Source organism: Chionomys nivalis, chromosome 3, assembly GCF_950005125.1.
Source record: "Chionomys nivalis chromosome 3, mChiNiv1.1, whole genome shotgun sequence".
NCBI classification, from domain to species: domain Eukaryota; kingdom Metazoa; phylum Chordata; class Mammalia; order Rodentia; family Cricetidae; genus Chionomys; species Chionomys nivalis.
Genome location: NC_080088.1, coordinates 111,084,515 through 111,098,311, shown reverse-complemented (window position 1 = coordinate 111,098,311; position 13,797 = coordinate 111,084,515).

The window sequence follows — 13,797 nt, the reverse complement described above, 5'->3', positions numbered from 1 at the left end:
GAGTTACAGACAGTTGTGAGCCATCATGTGGGTACTGGGAATGGAACCCTGGTCCTCTGGAAGAATACCCGGTGCTCTTAACTAGTGAGCCATCTCCCCAGCCCTGGCAGCATTTTTTACAAGTCCATAAGTAGGTCCCTTGGACTGGCCAGTGAGTATATTACTCTTGGGAGTGTCCATCTCAAATGCCCTTTTGTTGTTGTTAAAGATTTTTTTTAAAAAAAAAAATATTTTATTTTGGGAGGCAGAGGCAGGCGGATCTCTGTGAGTTTGAGACCAGCCTGGTCTACAAGAGCTAGTTCCAGGACAGGAACCAAAACCACAGAGAAACCTTGTCTCGAAAAACCAAAAAAAAAAAAAAACTTTTATTTTATGTGTTTGAGTTCTTTGCCTGCATATGTAAAATGCCACTGCCTGCAGAGGCCAGAAGAGGGAGCCAGATACCCTCGAACAGTTATCCCTGGTTGTAAACCTCCTTATTGGTGCTTGGAACCAAACCCGAGCTCTCTATAAGAAGCCATATCTCCAGACCTCAGATCCTTTTATAACAATCAGCTGTCAGATCTGCAAGGTTGGCGTCTGAGCAGACTCTTCTCAAGGATTTCATTTCCAGTTCGAGGGAAGGTGCTGTAATGTGAGTGAGGTGAGAGAGGTTCCCACACACACCACATACAAATGTTTCCTTGGGGAGGCGTGGTCCTGCAGACACTAACCGGCTCCAAAGCTTTGACTTAAGGCTGGATGCTATGCCCTTGCAAAGAAACCCAAGACCTCATGGAGAACTGTCCAGATCCAGTGGGTGCCGTTCATACCGAGAGTGCGACCTAAATGAAATTGGGAGTGCGGCTTCCTGGATCAGAACAACCTAGGTCTCACCCTTCCCAGAACTACTAGGAAGGACCGACCTGTCTGGACCAGCGAGTCTCATTGAATACAAAGGACAGAAGATGGAAACAGCCCAGGTATCCATCAGTGGCTGAATGGATAAACAAAATACAGTCTGTACAATAGAATATTATTGACTATAAAAAAGAACGAAGTCATTGACACATGCCGCAACATGGATGAAACCTGCAAACACGGCGCTGAGCGGAAGCTGCCGGACACTAGTTACACCATCCCGTTCATCTGAAGCATCCACAGTAGGCCAGTCCCTCCCCACAGACAGTAGATTACGGGGTGCCAGGGAATAACACCTAACGAATACAAGTTGCTTGTTTTGTTTAGACAGAGCCTCACTGTGCAGCCCTAGAGGGCCTGGAACTTGTCATGTAGACCAGGCTAGCCTCAGTCTCACAAGATCAGCCTACAACTGGCCGTCTGAGTGCTGGAATTAAAAGCATGCGCCCTGCACCGGCCTCACATTCTCTGTGCAGCTGAGCATGACCTTGGATTTCTGAGCCTTTCGTTGCCAGCTCCCGGGCTCTGATGACAGGCTAGGTTTATTGGGGTTTCTCTTTTGGGGGTGATACAGTTGTCCTAAAACTGACTGTGGTGATGGCTTCACTACTCTGTGAGAAGACTTAAGACAACTGTGAACCTTATATGAGTAAATTTTATGAGATATGATTTGTATGAGTATAACTCACTAAAGCTGTTTATCAAGTCTTCCACGCGGAAGGAGCGCCCTCTAGGGGCTCTCAGGAGTTTAGAGTAAGTCACAGGCCAATTTTTGTCTCGAAAAAACAGAAAACAAAGCCGGGCGGTGGTGGCGCACGCCTTTAATCCCAGCACTTGGGAGGCAGAGGCAGGCGGATCTCTGTGAGTTCGAGACCAGCCTGGTCTACAAGAGCTAGTTCCAGGACAGGCTCCAAAACCACAGAGAAACCCTGTCTCGAAAAACCAAAAAAAAAAAAAAACAAATAAACACAAAAATCAATGCAGTCTTGGTTTTGTGTTTTGAGATACTCACTTTGTCACTTTGTAACCCAGCCTGACCTGGAACTCGTGATCCTCCTGCCTCAGCTTCTTGAATGCTAGGGTTAGAAGTGTATGCTACCACCCCCTGTAAGTTTTTCTCTTTTAGTGTTAAGGATGGAATTCAGGACCTTGGGCATACTAAGTTCTACCACTGCATTTCAGTCCGAAGTCCTTCTTTAACATTCTACTGAAGTGAAAAACTGAGTGGGTTTTTTGTTTGTTTTTGTTTTTTTGACAAGGTCTCCTGTAGCCCACACTAGACTCAAACTTGTTTTACAGTTGAGTATGATTTTAAGTTCTGATCTTCCTGTCTCCACTCCCAAGAGTTTGGATTACAGGTGTCTGCCAACACGCCCTGTAGTGTATTGCCTCTGGTGAAAACCAACTCCTTCTGGGACTTTCTTCTTCAGGAACAATGTCAGGAGTCAGTTTTTCCGTTTCTTTTCAGCTGTGTGGACTACCTTCTGGTAAGTTTGCAGATTCCCCCTCCGTGACTCTTTGTTTTCAGGATCATGGTGCTGGCTCTACAGACAGGCTCACAACACTTCCTGACCCTAGAAAGTTCTGCTGTGCAGAACGGCTTTTGGGCTGGGTGTTATCTGCTGGCCTCCATCCCTCTCTTGTCCGTTTGTCTGCCTGTCTCTCTCTGTTTCTACAGACAGGTCTTAGTGTAGCCCAGGCTGGCCTTGAACTCCCTATCTACAACAAGGCTGAATTTGAACTCCCGGCTCCTCTTGACTGTATCTTCAATGCATTGGGATTAGAGGCAGGCGCCACTGTGCCTGGCCTCTCCAACATTCTTTTTTTAAAAAAGGCAACAAAATGCTCTGTCAAAGCCAAACATAATGTCTACAGGGATAAGCCAGCGGAAATTACAGTGTTCAAAAATAGTTGTCAGGCAACGCAATAAAACTAATAAATTATCCCAAGGGGAAAAAATGCATGGTCTTACTAGCAATTAAAGAAATGAAAATTAAAATAACTCTACCATACTATTACATACTGTCTAGACAAGGGAAAGTATGTAAAAAGAATGGGCCATAATATTGGCTGCCCTATGGTCTAAGAGACCATTACACACACCTGGCCATCCTTGCAATTAGGTAAATCCTTCTGAGGAACTTTCTGGAACTCTGCGGCTGGAACCATACTGCTGTCTCATGAACGAAGAATGCCATTAATTGACTACTATTTATTCAACATATGATTAGAAGAAGGCATAATGCTTTGTACTTACATATTTTAAAAACTTACTTCTTGGGCTGGAGAGATGGCTCAGTGGTTAAGAGAACATACTGTTCTTGCAGAGGACCCGGGTTCAAGTGGCTTACAACTGCCTGTGACTCCAGCTCCAGGGTTTCTGATGTCTCTGGCCTCTGAGGGCGCCTGTAATCATATGCACACACACAGTTAAAAAAAGATTACTTCTGACAATCCTATGAGACTGGTGGGTGTTGTCTGCAGGTTAAAATCCAGCAATCCCTTAAGTTCACTGGTGAAAGTAACATTTCTAGAAAAGAGAGCAAGAACCGGGCAGTGGTGGCGCACACCTTTGATCCCAGCACTCTGGAGGCAGAGGCAGGTGGATCTCTGTGAGTTCGAGGCCAGCCTGGTCTACAGAGCAAGTTCCAGAGGAGTGAAGGCTACACAGAGAAACCCTGTCTGGGGTGGGGGGGGCAAGAAAGTAAAGCTGCCAAGATTTAGTGCCAAACCCCTTGTCCTTGGAAAGACCACCGAGAACATCATGTTAATTGGCATTTTATAGAACTACATTCAAAAAAAGAGTGTAGTTGGGTGTGGGAAGACATTTTTAAAAACACATATATTTTAAATTAGGGGGGTTGTTTGTTTTTTGAGACAGGGTTTCTCTGTGTAGCCTTGGTTGTCCTGGAACTTGCTCTATAGACCAGGCTGGCCTTGAACTCATAGAGTTCTGCCTCCTGCCTCTGCTTCCAGAGTGCTGGGATTACAGTCATTTGCCCCCACAGTGGAGCTTTAAATTCAGTTTTTTTTGGCTTTTTGTTTTGTTTTGTTTTGTTTTGAGACAGTGTTTCTCTATGTAACAGTCTTTACTGTCCTGGAACTTGCTTGGTAGACCAGGCTGACCTCAATCTCACTGAGATCCTCCTGCCTCTGCCTCCCGAATACTGGGATTAAAGGCGGGCACCACCACTGCCAGTTTAAATTGCTTTCTTTCTTTTTTTTTTTTTTTTTTTTTTTTGGTTTTTCGAGACAGGGTTTCTCTGTTGCTTTGGAGCTTTTGGTGTTTTTATTTTTTTGAAACAGGGTTTCTCTATGCAGCCCTGGCTGTCCTGAAACTCACTCTGTAGACCAGGCTGGCCTCGAACTCAGATCTGCCTGCCTCTGCCGCCTGAATGTTGGAATTAAAGACATGAGCCACCATTGCCCGGCCTAAATACTAAATTTTAAAAAGCATTTTTGAAGCCAGTTTTGGTGATAATTCCTGCACTCGGGAGACTGAAGCAAGAGTGTCATAAATTCAAGGCCAGCCTTGGCCTACAGAGGGAAACTCTGTCTCAGAAGACAAAAGGGAGAGGCTTAGGATGTCTGTGGTCGACGGCTGCTTTCGAGAGATCCTGGGTTTTGTTTCTGGCATCCACATGGCAGTTTACCACCTTGTTACTCCAGTCCCAGGGGATCCGATGCCCTCCTGCAGCCTCCTCTGGCACAAGGAACACACGTGGTCTATAATAAATGCAGGCAAAACACCCATACACATAAAATAAAAATAAATATTAAACAAAATATTTGGTTGTACTTAGCCAGCCATACTATAATGTGAACTTAAAATTTTTATACATAAAAACGTATGAATTTAAGTTTTTATCACAATAAAATTATAAATCAAAAACCACAATTATGTAGAACTAGATTCTAGCTCTTTTTTTTTTTTTTTGGTTTTTCGAGACAGGGTTTCTAACTCTTTAAAAGCGGGGTTGTGGTGAAAGCGATACACACAAATCAAAACGATTGTGTGGCTGACGTCATAAACTTCGTACTCGTTTTAAGTGAGCATGCGTAGAGCTCGCTTCCCCCATCACCACGCGCCTCCTCTCAGCGCGCCTGCGCACGGCGAAACCCGTGGGCGGAGTCAGTCGCGTGAGTTCCCGAGACCCACCTGGTCCCGCGCAATTACCGGGCCTAACCTCTGCGCACATGCGCAGTCACCCTCACGGGCCTGGGAAGCCGCAGACAGGCGGCCGGGTCTTGCGCCTGCGCTCTGGATGCCCTTAACGGGAGTGGGTGGGGGAAGGGTGGAATCGCGTTTTGACTCGGAACCTGCGGAGGGCGGGGCAGGAAGCGCGGCCACGGTTGGCGGCTCCGCCCACGCTGTTCGGAACCCTTCCGAGTCACGTGAAGACCGGAATATAGACTCAAAATACTTTCCGATTTTAAAAGGTTTCGCAAAGTTACCGTTGTCTACGTGAAGGAAGTTTATTCTTTCACCTTTTTTTTTTTTTGTGGAAATAGTTTAATTAGTTCAGGCAGATCTCGAACTCATATCCTGCTTCGCTTCAACTTCACCCAGGAAACTTTTTTAAACCTTTTTTTAAACTAACTTATTTTTATTTTACGTGCCTTGGGTTTTGCCATGGGTGTCCGGTCCCCTGGAACTGGAGTTACAGACCGCTGCCATGTGGGTGCTGGGAATTGAACCTCTGTCCTCCGGAAGAGCAGGCAGTGCTCTTAACCGCTGAGCCATCTTTCCTGCTTCCACACTGGAAACTTTTAGTTTTTTATTTATCCCCAAAGATCTCTTAAGATATTTAGAAAACTTGAAGCCTCGAGAAACATTTTAGGCACCAAGCGTGTCAGCCAGGACAGACTCTAAAACTACAGTGAAACCCTATCTCAGAAAACCAAAAATAAAATAAAAAGTGATAAGTTGGTAGAAACTAAGAAAGTTTGTTTACATTTTTATTTTTACACTTATCTGTGTATGTATACATATGTATGTGGCCTCCGTGCCTTGGTGTGAACATGGAGGTCAAAAGGGTCAAAAGACAACTGCCAGAGCTGCCTCTCTCTACCACGTGAGTCACAGGATTTGAACTCAGAGCCGCAGGCTTGCTGATGACAAATCCTTTTTTTTTTTTTTTTTTTTTTTTTTTTTTTTTTAGAGAGAGGACTTCTCTGTAGCTTTGGTTCCTGCCCTGGAACTAGCTCTTGTAGACCAGGCTGGCCTCGAACTCACAGAGATCCGCCTGCCTCTGTCTCCCGAGTGCTGGGATTAAAGGCGTGCGCCACCACCACCCAGCATGGCAAATCCTCTTACCCACTGAGCCACTTCTACACTCCCCCTGAGAAGGTCTTGAACTGATACCAGGAGCCTTATGAGTCAGTCCTAGTCAACGTTCTAGATATCTGGAAGGTTAGAGCGCTCCGAGGAAGGCATTCTGTGGAGCAAAGATCTTGTTTGTGTAGCCCTCATCTGCCTTGTTATTCCCCTTTGAGAAAGGGGTTTAGAAGAGAACTAGGCCAAGAGAACAAACTTTTTAAGTACTTCAAAAGGAGCACAGAAAAATAATTAAATAGGAAACTCTTAAAACATGTCAATCCACTACTTTTTTTATTTTTTATTTTTTTTTATTATTATTATTATTATTATTTTGGTTTTTCGAGACAAGGTTTCTCTGTGGTTTTGGAGCCTGTCCTGGAACTAGCTCTTGTAGACCAGGCTGTTCTCGAACTCACAGAGATCCACCTGCCTCTGCCTCCCAAGTGCTGGGATTAAAGGCGTGCGCCACCACCGCCCGGCCACTACTTTTTTTTAAAGATTTATTTATTTATTATGTATACAACCGTGTATGCCCACATGCCAGAAGAGGGCGCCAGATCTCATTACAGATGGTTGTGAGCCACCATGTGGTTGCTGGGAATTGAACTCAGGACCTTTGGAAGAGCAGAGAATGTTCTTAACCTCTGAGCCATCTCTCCAGCCCCGTCAATCCACTATTTAGTAGAATGCACTGAGCAGGCTGGTTTCATGGACTTCTCCGTGCAGTTGATCACTGCCGTTTTGCCCTGGGCCTCACAAATTATGTAGTGGATGTTGTTTCTCATCTCCCACAAGGCTGTCCATATTCTGCCACCACCACCCTGAGGGCGGAAGAATTTTCCAGTGTTCAGGGACACATTCAGATCATAACAGAGCATACCTAAGCCAGGGGCTGGCCGGAGAGACAGCCGAGCAGTTACAGCACTTCCTGCTCTTCAGAGGTTCTGGGATTCGTTCCCAGTACCCACATCAGGCTGTTCACAAGTGCCTGGAACTCCTGGTTTAGGGGCCGCCTTTAATCTCAGCACTCGGGAAGCAGAGGCAGGCGGATCTCTGTGAGTTGAGACCAGCTTGGTCTACAAGAGCTAGTTCCAGGACAGGCTCCAAAACCACAGAGAAACCCTGTCTCGAAAAAACAACAACAACAACAACAAAAAAAAAAACAAAAAAAAAAGAAAAAACAAAACAAAACTCCTGTTTCAGGAGATCCAGTGCCCTCTTCTGGCTTCCACAGGCATCCACATGAGCCTGTCTCAAAAACAAAAAAAAGGAGACAGAGAGAAAGAATTCCCTGTGTGGGAAGATTGTATCTCAGGTTCCTAGCTATGGTGTGATAAAGAGAAATAACCTACAACCTGGACAGAAAAAAAAAAAACAAAAAGAGAAAAGGAAAACACAAACCGTGCGGTTGCAGGGCAGCAGACCTGGACAGCCCCTGGACAGCGGCCATGCTCCGATACTCCATTTCATCATCCTGAAACGACGCAGCCGTCAGGCTGAGCTCTTGGGGCTGCCACAGGATTAAGTGAAGTAGTGTTTGTGAGCGTCTGTAAACAGCTAGCGGCTGTTCAGATGAAGGTGTGTGGAAAATGTACCCGTGCTGGTGTTTGCCCTGTTGTCAAACACAGGGGGAGCTAAGAGGCCTGAGTTCGCTCAAGTCTTTCAAGTGCTTTCTTCTGGCAAGTGGTACTTCTCTGCGCAGGGCAAATTAGCCAGCTGTCTGGCTTTCAGGAAAACACACTTGGATTTTTTTTTTTTTAAACATTAACCAAATGTAATGTGCTTTCGAAAGGTAATTAGAGAAAGCAGAAGGCTTGCTTGCATCCTCTGGGGAGTGTAAATCACCATGACAGACAGTTTAGTGTCAAAAGGTTGGAAATGGGGAAAAAGCGTGTATCCAATTAGGGACCAGGAGGAAGAAAGGAACGTGTTCACTGCAGCGCTCTTCTTTAAATCCTTGACTGGAAACCACCTACTGTTTGTTGGGAGCCGCCACGGGGCGGAGCACCGCTGTCGTACAGCGGTGAGGATGCCGGTTACTGGTTGGGAAAGGAACATGGAAGCCAGGTGTCCTGGTGCATGCCTATAATCCCAGCGCTTGCAAGCCTCAAGCAGGCAGACTGGAGAGACAGCTCAGTGGTTAAAAGCTCATGCATTTGCAGAACCTGTATGGGGCAGCTCACAACTGCCTGGAACTTCAGCTCCAGGGGACCCAACACCTTTTGAGGGCACCTACATACATGTGATGTACAGTCTTCCCTCACATAAATAAAAATAAACTTGAGAAAGACTCAAGCCTGAGGAAAACGCTTGGGCTGCATAGGGAGATCAGTGGGGCAACGGTGATGGCACACAGCCTGACTCAATTACGACACTGTCAAGCTTTCCCGTGGGGTGATATTATAGCACACCCTTCCATTTTAGGGCTGAATAACATTCCATTGTATTTTACGTCACATTTTATTCATTTTATAAGGAAATGGACATTTAGATTATTTCTTTTAAAAAAGATTATTTATTTACGTGTTTGTGTCTGTGTATAGGTATGTGCACATAAAAGTGGGTGATCCCAGAGGGCAGAGGAGGATGTTGGATCCCCTGGAGCTGAGTTACAGGCAGCTGTGAGCCTTCTGACTTGGGTGCTGGGACCCGAACTCAGGTCCTTTCACGAGTGTCAAGTGCTTTTAACTGCTGAGCCATCCCTGTATCCCATGGTTGTTTCCTCTGTCTGGCTATTATGAAAGATGCTCTTATAATGTACACAAGTCTTCATGGGGACATACGTGTTAATTCTCCTTTCTAACATACCTCCAGCTAGAAGTGGAATTTATGTGTCATATAGTTAAATTTGCCAAATTGGGCCAGGTGATGGTGGTGGCCCATGCATTTAATCCCAGCACTCAGGAGGCAGATCTCTGTGAGTTTGAGGCCAGCCTGGTCTACAGAACGAGTTCCAGGACAGGCTCTAAAGATACAGAGAAAACCTGTCTTGGAAAAAAAAAATCAAATTGTTTTCCAAAGTGGCTGTGCCATGTTCCATTTATGTTAGTAACATGCTGTAAGGGTTTTCATTTTTCTTATTTATTTATTTATTTATTTATTTATTTATTTATTTATTTATTATGTATACAATATTCTGTCTATGTGTCTGCCTGCAGGCCAGAAGAGGGCACCAGACCTCATTACAGATGGTTGTGAGCCACCATGTGGTTGCTGGGAATTGAACTCAGGACCTTTGGAAGAACAGGCAATGCTCTTAACCTCTGAGCTATCTCTCCAGCCCCTCATTTTTCTTTTTTTTAATATTTATTTCTATTTCATGTGTGTTGGTGTTTTGCTTGCATCTATGTCTGCGTGAGGGTGTTTTATCCTCCATAACTGGAGATATAAACAGTTGTGAGCTGCCATGTGGGTGCTAGGAATTGAACCTGGGTCCTCTGGAAGAGCAATTAGTGCTCTTAACCACTGAGCCATCTCTCCAGCCCTGGGTTTTCACTTTTCTGTGCTTTAAAAAATGTATTTTTTGCCGGGCAGTGGTGGCGCACGCCTTTGATCCCAGCACTTGGGAGGCAGAGGCAGGCGGATCTCTGTGAGTTCGAGACCAGCCTGGTCTACAAGAGCTAGTTCCAGGACAGGCTCCAAAACCACAGAGAAACCCTGTCTCGAAAAACCAAAAAAAAAAAAAAAAAAAAAAAGAAAAAGAAAAAAAAAAGTATTTTTTTCATAAATATGGGTACTTTGTTCTACATGCATGCCTGATGCCTGAGACCAGAAAAGGGCATTGGATCTCTTGGCACTGGAGTCACAGACTATTCTGAGCTCCTATGTGGGTGCTGAGAATTGAACTTGGGTCCTTTGGAAGAGCAGCCAGTCTCTCCAGCCCCTCTCTGTGTCTTTCACATGGTGGTGTCTTTGTCACCTTGCTAGTGAGTATGAAGTAGTCTCTCCCTACAGTTTGGTTTGCATTTCCCAGATGGTATTGATGCAGAACACATCTGTGCTTGTTTGTTTATTTTGTTCTAGATGGGGTCTCACCATGTAGACCAGGCTGGCCTTAAACTCCCAGATATCCTCCTGCCTCTGCCTCCCAAATGGCTGGATTAAAGGCCCAGCGAGAATGTATTTGTTAAATGCAAGAATAACTGTGGGAATTTACAAATAAAATAGCTACACTAAAATTTTAAAATTTATATTTATAGATGGTTGTGGTGGTGCATGCCTTAATCCCAGAACTCAGGAGGCAGAAGCAGGTTGATTTCTTTCTTATTGTGTGGCTGCGAATGTGTGTGCCGTGGCGTGCATATGGAGGTCGGGATGACTTTGTGCCAAGGTTTTCTCCTTCCACCTTCATGTGGGTTCTGGGAATTGAACTCAGGTCCTTAGGTTTGTTTGGTTGTCAAAAGTGCCTTTACCCACTGAGCCATCTTGCCACCCTAAAAATTTCATATTACTGATTTAAAGTGCTTATTTAAAATTAGTACTTTGAGGGGCTGGAGATATGACTCAGTGGTTAAGAGCACTGGCTGCTCTTCCAGAGGTCCTGAGTTCAATTCCCAGCGACCACATGGTGGCTCACAACCATCTGTAATGAGATCTGGTGCCCTCTTCTGGCATGTGGGCATACATGGAGGCAGAATGTTGTATACATAATAAATAAATAAATAAATCTTTTTTTAAAAAAAAATTAGGCCGGGCGGTGGTGGCTCATGTCTTTAATCCCAGCACTCGGGAGGCAGAGGCAGGCGGATCTCTGTGAGTTCGAGACCAGCCTGGTCTACAGAGCTAGTTCCAGGACAGGAACCAAAGCCACAGAGAAACCCTGTCTCGAAAAACAAAAAAAACAAACAAACAAAAAAAAATTAGTACTTTGAGCTGGGCATAGTGGCACACACCTTGAATCCCAGCACTAGAAAGACGGAGGCAGGTGGATTTCTGTAAGTTGAAGGCCAGCCTGGTGTCGGCCAGCACTCAGGATATGCTCCACTTGGTAATGCTTTCCATGTATGTTTGCGTTTGGATCTCCAGAACCCATTTAAAAAGTCAAGTATGGCGCTCGAAAGATGGCTCAGCAGTCAGAGCTCTTCCAGCTCTTCCAGAGGACCTGAGTTAGCTCACAACTGCCCTTAGCTCCAGCTTGACTCCAAGGTTCCCAGCACACCCGTTGGTACTAACAAGGTGGACACAGGAGGACCCCTGGGGCTCGCTGGCCAGCTGGGCTAGTTGAGTCTTCAGGCTCCAGCTCAGTCAGAGACCCTGTCTCAGAAATTAGATAGAAGCTTTAAGAATGACACCCAGTGTTGCCCTCTTGCCTCCACACGCCCTTGCACACATGTGCACCCTACACATCCACTAATGTAAAGCGTAATTGAGGCCAGAGAGATGGCTCAGACACCAAGAGGGCCCAAGGTCTCTTCCCAAATGTAGGTCTCTACATTTGGCCTCTTTCCACTATGTGTAACTCCAGTTCCCAAATAGTCAGGTGTTTCTGGCCTCTGTGGTCACCTGCACACAAATGCCCAAACACACACTTAATTTTTTAAAATTTTTTTCGAGGCAGGGTTTCTCTGTGTAGCCTTGGCTGTCCTACTTGCGCTGTAGACCAGGCTGGCCTCGAACTCACAGAGATCCGCCTGCCCCTGCCTCCTGAGTGCTAGGATTAAAAGCATGTGCCATCACCACTGGTCACACACATAATTAAAATAATTTTTTTTTTTTTAAGTTTTTCGAGACAAGGTTTCTCTGTAGCTTTGGTTCCTGTCCTGGCACTAGCTCTTGTAAACCAGGCTGGCCTCGAACTCACAGAGATCCGCCTGCCTCTGCCTCCCGAGTGCTGGGATTAAAGGCGTGCGCCACCACCGCCCAGCGAAAATAAGATCTTTTTAAAAAAGAATGGTTGAGGGATGCTGTTGTTTCTCTACTTTTTTGGCTTGTTTTGGGGGTTCCACCACCCAGCCCCCAAATAAATACACCGAGTTTATTCTTACTTATGAATGCCCAGCCTTAGCTTAACTTGTTTCCAGCCAGGTTTTCTTAAGTTATCTCGTCTACCCATCTTCCTCTGTTCTATACACCTTTCTTCTCTTCCCAGATATCTCCTCTTATCTATTCTCTGCCTGCCAGCCCCGCTTATCCTTTCTCCTGCCTCGCTATTGACTGTTCAGCTCTTCATTAGACCAATCAGGTGTTTTAGGCAGGCGAAGTAACACAACTTCACAGAGCTAAACAAATGCAACATAAAAGAATGCAGCACATCTCTGCATCATCAAACAAAAGTTCCACAGCATAAACTGTAATACATCTTCAACTGATATTCCACAACAGGATGCTCTTGAGCAAAGTACTGGGTATGTGTAAGGGAATATAATAATAAAACACATTATGTTGTACACCAACTGAAATAATTTTAAAAAATGAAGAAGAAGAACGGGAAAGTCAATGTTTTTGAGGTGAACTTCAAAAATTTCTAGTACCCAAACTAGCAGTCTATTTTTCTGTGAGTGATAGATATTTAGTTGAGATAAAATGAATTAATTTCTTTTTTCTGGTGCTGAGGCTCAAACTCAGCCTTACAAAGTATTATTCATAGATACATTTTTTGTTCAATAACCCTTGAGCTTTTTTTTGTGGTAGGAAATAAATTCCACGAAATATCCAGCAGGGGGCGCAATGAACCAAGATTTAAGCTTGTATTCCAAAAAAAGAAAAGGAGCTCTGCCAACATTGTACCTGTTTTGTTTGCCTGTTTTTTTGGTGGTGGTGGGGGGGATTGGTTAGGTTTGATTTGGTTTTCTTCGAGACAGGGTTTCTCTGTGTAGCCTGGCTGTTCTGGAACTCACTCTGTAGACCAAGCTGGCCTCAAACTCACATATATCCACCTGCCTCTTCTTCCCAAATGCTGCCTCCAAAACCACATTAAACAAACAAACAAAACAAAAAACTCACCAAATATGGTTTAATCGTAGAACTGTTCCTCTTTTTTTTTTTTTTTTTTTTTGGTTTTTTCGAGACAGGGTTTCTCTGTGGTTTTGGAGCTTGTCCTGGAACTAGCTCTTGTAGACCAGGCTGGTCTCGAACTCACAGAGATCCGCCTGCCTCTGCCTCCCGAGTGCTGGGATTAAAGGCGTGCGCCACCACCGCCCGGCTGTTCCTCTTATTTCTGAGGCAAAGACAAAACCACTGACATTTGGTATTTTTTCTGCAGCTTGAATTTTGCTTCAAAATGATGGGTTTGGCTGGGGTTCAGGATCCGGGTCTTCTTGTGTCTGTAGCCAATGAGGAATGAGGAGAGGAGAGGCTTTTGCTCTCTGTAAATACATCCTTATGTTTTCCCTCTCTCCTTCCCTTTTTCCTTTTTTGTAGTCCATGCGACCCAAACTCAATGCCTCGAATGTCTAGGCAAGCTCTCTACTACTGAATTAACATTAATTTATTTGGTTTTTGGGTTTTTTTTTTTTTTTTTTTTTTTTTTTGGTTTTTCGAGACAGGGTTTCTCTGTGGTTTTGGAGCCTGTCCTGGAACTAGCTCTTGTAGACCAGGCTGGCTTCGAACTCACAAAGATCTGCCTGTCTCTGCCTCCC